Source organism: Semicossyphus pulcher, unplaced genomic scaffold (assembly GCF_022749685.1).
Source record: "Semicossyphus pulcher isolate SPU_LCO1_2020_fin unplaced genomic scaffold, fSemPul1.0.p SCAF_17, whole genome shotgun sequence".
NCBI classification, from domain to species: Eukaryota; Metazoa; Chordata; class Actinopteri; order Labriformes; family Labridae; genus Semicossyphus; species Semicossyphus pulcher.
Window position 1 is genome coordinate 14,742,123 of NW_027211681.1, and position 6,047 is coordinate 14,748,169.

Sequence of the window (6,047 nt, forward strand, 5' to 3'; positions counted from 1 at the left end):
CGACGAATTTCTGAGAAACTTGAAAAATGAGTTGAGCTGCAAGTTGGGTAGATGTGTCGCTCTGGCAGGAGATGAAGCAGACTGAGGTTTGAGGGGAAAGCTGGTCCTTATAAAGGGATCATCCAAGGCACTGCGGCATTCATGGTGTAAATTATTCCATGGGATTAGAGCCATGCATTGGGTAAATGTGTGCATTTAGGATCAGTTAAAGAAATAGTAAAAATCTAAAGCCATGGGCTAGCAGGGGGGCAAACCTGCTTTGTTAATCCACGTGGCTTTTCAAAAGACACGTGATTACTTTTGGAATATTATTTGCATAGTAACAACCCAGGCGGGAAATAAGAAGTGAGCGTTGGGATCGCCTGATCCGGCGGGGCGCACTGTGCGCACTGAAAACAAAGCCGGCGAAAAAAGAAACCCTCTTTCTTCCAACTCGCGTTTCTCACACGATCGCCTGTTTACAAATCCCAGCAAGCGATCTTAACTCTCATCCAAGCCCGGTCCGAGTTTTAAGGCCTGTCCAGTGTCATTAGAGTAATTAAGTAAGCCTTTAATAGGCTGTTCCGCCAAGTTCAGGGGAGATCTTTTGGAGACGGAGTCCCCCCGTTTGTTCTCGGCGTTTCTCACACGACTTGCTGACACGTCCATCTTTTATGAGAGATGGCAAGCTTTTTGTTTACATTCTTTATTTTGTTGGACTCCTCGGCAGGTGTGTGATTAGCCCTGGCACACGAGCGTCGTCTGCGTCAGGGCCAGCGTCTCCAGCAGCCTCTGGCACACGAGGGTTACCCACCACTGGAGACTCTTTGGAGAGGCTCAATTTGTATCCTATTATCCTATAAGAAAATGTCTATTCAGTCGAATGAATAGTTTCATTGGCCTAAATTTTAATAATGCTGTGAAAGAAAGGGAGAAATAAAGAAGAATGCAGCTGGTGTGAACGCGCATTATTCCCCGTCACCTGCAAGATGGGTAGCCTGGAGACCCCTATTCATTTGCCTAATTTCGGTCAACTTAACAAACTTTGGGAGAAATTATACTGCCATTGTTATGAAGGGTGAAGCTTTCTGATCGAATTAACAGCATGTTTTGATCCGGTAAATGTCATTAGAAAGAAAGAAACAATCGCGTTTAAAGGGGCCTGGGTAATGCGCCAAGTGGAGACGCCAAAGCGCACACTGCACAAAGGCTGCTAGTAAATGCCACAGGGGACTTTTGTACCCTCACATTGCTCAAGTTTTTCCCCCCAAACAAAGGGCATTATTTTATACTTGAATACATTTCATACAACAATTGGCTGTTTTCTTCAAACATATTTTCACAGCAAGGTTAACAACAGGTTTATTGTGTGCGCTCCTCACAGGCTCAAACTGCTCTCATGCGCCAAAACAGTTTGCTCCGATTCTTCTGCTTTCTTTTTATTTGTCACTGAGAACGTTTTAATCTGGAAACGTTCTCTGTGCTGGGATATATTTGATCCTGTGAGCGATGTCGAAGAATAAAAAGCAGCGGAGATCGAGAGAGAAAGGCTCACAAGACATCTGAAGAGTTTGGAGAGTTTTTAGAGCACCATGGAGAGAAAAGCGCGAGCGAGCGGGACGGGGGCATAAAATCCAATTACTTGACTGTGCAGTTTTTAACACTTTTTATGTGTTTGTCCTTTGAAATATGTGGGGACTTGTGCGCTGGTGCTTTTATCAAAAACTGAATTAAAGACTGGAAGTTTTTGCTGACCGACTTTGTAACACCAGTGTTGCGTCAGTACGAGGCCAGACGACGCGTCAGGATTTATTTCACTGTGGTGTGAAAACTTATTTCCGTGTGACTGTCTGATATTATAAACACGCTTCTGATATGTTCAGCTGTAGTTCGTATTTTCTAAGCCACTACATATCCACAATTTTACATTATTTTTATTTTTTTCCTGCAAATACTAGAAAATTGCAACATTATTGTTGTGATTTTAAAACTGCAGGTTGTTTGAAACAGTTGTTTTATGAGCAATAATCCCTATTCCATAAAATATGCTGTATTTATATTTATGTAAAATTGCTGATTGAAGTTGATTTTCATAATGGCTGCAATCTTTGCGCATGTGCAGGACGAGTGAGTATTTGCATTTTTAAAAACGATTTTAAATGTAAGTTTTGATGTTGTAACTGACGCTTTTAGGCACTTATGTTCAGTATGGAACAATATAACATTTAAAAAGATGAATATATGAGTCACTGCTGTAATATCAACCTGGTGATGAAGAGAGTCTTAACAGAAAGAACTGCGGAATTAAAAGATTAGGTGATAAAATAATATCGAGAAATCACAGAATCACCAGGAAAACACTTTAGTAACATTATGATGCAACAGGAAATAAACCAGCTCACATTTCCCCCTTGAGGCGATACAGAAATACTTACTAGTTATTTTTCCTTTACGTTGTTTCTGCAGACAGATTTTCTGTCCAAAGCGATGGACTGGTTAGAAGGGGAATGTAAATGTAGTTTATTGTAAATGCTGGTATTATTGAGGCTCTCATGTTACACACTGCTGCTCATTCAGCCAGACTGCTCCTATCAGCGAATGATGTCACTGAAGTTGTAAGTTCATGGGTAATATCATGCAAGTAAGTAACATAAAACACAGAAGTTGTTATGTTAGCTTTATTTCCGTGCAGCATAAATGCTTACGTTCAGATTCCTTGAACGTAAACGACTAGCGACTTAAAATCAACCACGTGACAGCAGCAGTGAGATCTGCAAGAACAAGAGACGACTACTAAACTCACGCGGTACTATACTGTACTTTGAAATATTAAGTAACACATGGTCGTATTTATATACGACAAACATCCAGCCGAGCCTATCAGTCCCTCTCTCTCTGTATGTGAGTGAGTATTTATGTGTCTGTGTTGTCAGGCGCTGCGCTCTGACCCGTGGTGACCTCTGAGGGTCCCGGACACAATCCTTTGGCTTGGCGCGCCCCCCTCAGCCTGAAGCGCAGCAGTTCACACGGTCTCCATTCAGTCTGTGGAAATAATCAGAGCTCAGTTCAGACTGCAGACTCCTTTGAAAAACAAACACAGCAAACACAGACTCGAGTTTTACTCATGAACGCTCGTAAACATGGGAACAAACATGATTACATTTCAGTCCGGAGTGTAAGTAGAGCTAATACCACAGGATAATAGTGATTGTTGAGAAAATAAAACTATAAGAAGTAGAAACTCGTTGAACATTTACTGGAATCACACAGGGGTTTAATGTGAAGAGATGCAGTTAGGAACAATAAACGTATTCTTACTGCCCAAACTTTGGAATAATAACGATATTAATTAAAACTCACTATTTTACCACTTGGTCCTAATTAACCTATGTTTATCATTGGGCTATCACGTTTTGGAATATGAAGTATTTAATTCTTCGTTCCTCAGTATTTTATTCTCCATGCTGCACCAGTGAAGCCCTGATGTCTCCTCCATTAGAGTGAGAAACAGCGCCCTCCGGTGGTTCACTTTGGAAACGTCACTGGCCTGCTCACTGGAGCTGCAGTGATACTTGATAAACATTTATATGAAAAGACTTGGGCAAACTGTTATCTACCTTGAAACTATAAACAATGTATTATTCATGTTATGTGAATATTAATATATCAGTATTACAGAGTATCAGGAGTTAATTTATATTGAAGTTATACCATAACAGATTAAATATACACAGCTCACAAATTACAGCTCACAATGATCTCAGTCTAAATACAGATACGTTTAAGTTTAACAACTTTAAGGTGTTGCTTTCACAATTAAGTTGTTCTTTAAAATGAAAAATGAAGAACCATAAATATATTTTGGACTCATTTACACAAACATGATGCTTCTGTTGGTTTGGTTCAGCGATATCTTCTGCTGGTTTCAGATGATATCTTGCAAAAGTTAAACTAGCTTAAACACTTCTCAGTAAATAAGCTTTCAGTAAAAGTCCTAATTTTTAGGTAGCAAGGCCTGAAGTAACAAAGTTCTCCATATTGAAAATGTCTGCCGTCAGAGGGACTTTATATACTATTATATAATTGGATTCATAATTGAACCAGCATGGATTTTTAAATATACTAAGACCATGATTCAAAGCCCTTAGGCCCCGTGAAGCTAAGAAGAAAGTCATTAAAATGTAACTTATTTACATGTGTGATTATTGTGAGCTATTTGAGGAAATGTTAAACTTAACACAACCGACGGCACACTTACTAAAACAACTTTCTCAGCACTGTTCTATAGTTCCCATGTAACGAGGAACCGATCGCACGGACTCAAGTTCTTTCCAGGAAACCTTAAATTAAAATGCTCTTCATGCTACCAGGAATACATCTCTAATGGAGAAATAGTGCCTCCTAAAAATAATCAAATTCAAAAATACTCACAGTAGAATCAGCCTAAACCCTGTAATACAATCTTTTTTTTGAGATTTTCAAACCCCACATTTCCAAATAGGACACGACCTCGGCGTCCTCAGTGAAAGCTCCCGCCCCGCTGGGTCGTTTAATCCTGAACAAAGAGTCATGTCTTCTCTGCTCATCACATCCTTTGAATGTTAAATCAGGATACATAAAGTACTGTAGTTACTATAGCTGTAAACAAATTGATAGAACATACTTACAGTCTGTATTCATATTTAAACTATATTTCTTCCCCCCTCTCATTCTGGTGCTTTAATCTGAGCCTGTAGGCCTTTAATAGGGCGTGTAAGGTTGTGACCTCTCTGTTGCCAAATACTTATGTTTGCTCGTTCATGTATCTGTAATCTGTCGTTGATGTGTTGGTTTCTTCTGATTGTTGTGTAGACTGACTCTCTGTATTTACTAGTGTTGTGCTCACTGTTCTGTTAAACCTTATTAAAAAGAGTGATATGTTGTGTGCATTATTGTGACTGTTATGTCATTTAAAATTAGAATGTGTGACAATGATTAAAGATGGTCTGTTTCTACTTCCCTGCAGGAAAAACTTTTCTGAGAGCAGATGCCTGTTGAACGGTGATGGAGACAGTACTCAGTTCCTTCACTCGACTAACTGTACCAGTGCAACAAGAAATAAATACTTTATTACAAGTTAACTGTTGAATGCAGGACTTTTAGGTGTGTAACTAAGTTCATTTACACTGTGGCTTTTCTACTTTTGCTTTAGTAAAAGATCTGAATGCGTCTCCATCACTGTTTCCTTGTTTAGTCCAGTGGTTCCCAACCTCAGGTTCGGGTCCCTGCAAAGGGTCACTAGATAAATCTGACGTGTCATGAGATGATTTATGGGAGAGGAAAGAAGCAAAATCTGTTACACAAATGTATTTTATGACTCATGTTTAGGACTTTGGTCTATATTTTTTAGTTTATGTGGATTAATGGATTTTATTTTGGGCCTAACACATGAAACCATATAAGAAGTTTGGAGTAAGATTTCTCTTTGGTTAAACTGCTTATAAAGATAATTGTGGCGAGAATTGGTTTATAAAAAATGACGTTTCTTCATAATTATGCAATTATGAAAAATTAATCTGCAACACTCCACAACTTGAAGCAATACCATTATTTAGTAGTAGTACTAGCAACTAAAGCTCTTCAATACATGTAGTAGAGTTGTTTGTAGGCTACATCATGTCCTTCATTCTTAATTTCAAATTGATCATCTTATGTTACTCAGATTTTGAGATCCACTGGACTAAACTACCAAACAATGTTGGAAGGAGTATTCAGATCTTGTACATAAGCAAAAGTGACAGTACCATAATGCTCAAATACTCAAGAGCTGGATTCAAAATGTGAATTAAAGCTCCTGCGAGGAGTTTTTTACTGGTACTGAAAAAGACTGAAATGAATACTTATGCCTCTACATGACCTACAAAAGCAAACGAGACCATCAGAGACAAGATGGATTATTTCTATAAAGTCATTTTCAATGCCTGTGTCCATCAGTGGGTCGGTGTCAGACAAGGTGATTCACAGCACGCTGCTGAAAGAGACTTTGTTGCACAGCAAAGTTTCATAGTCAGTGATGTGTTTGACTGTTT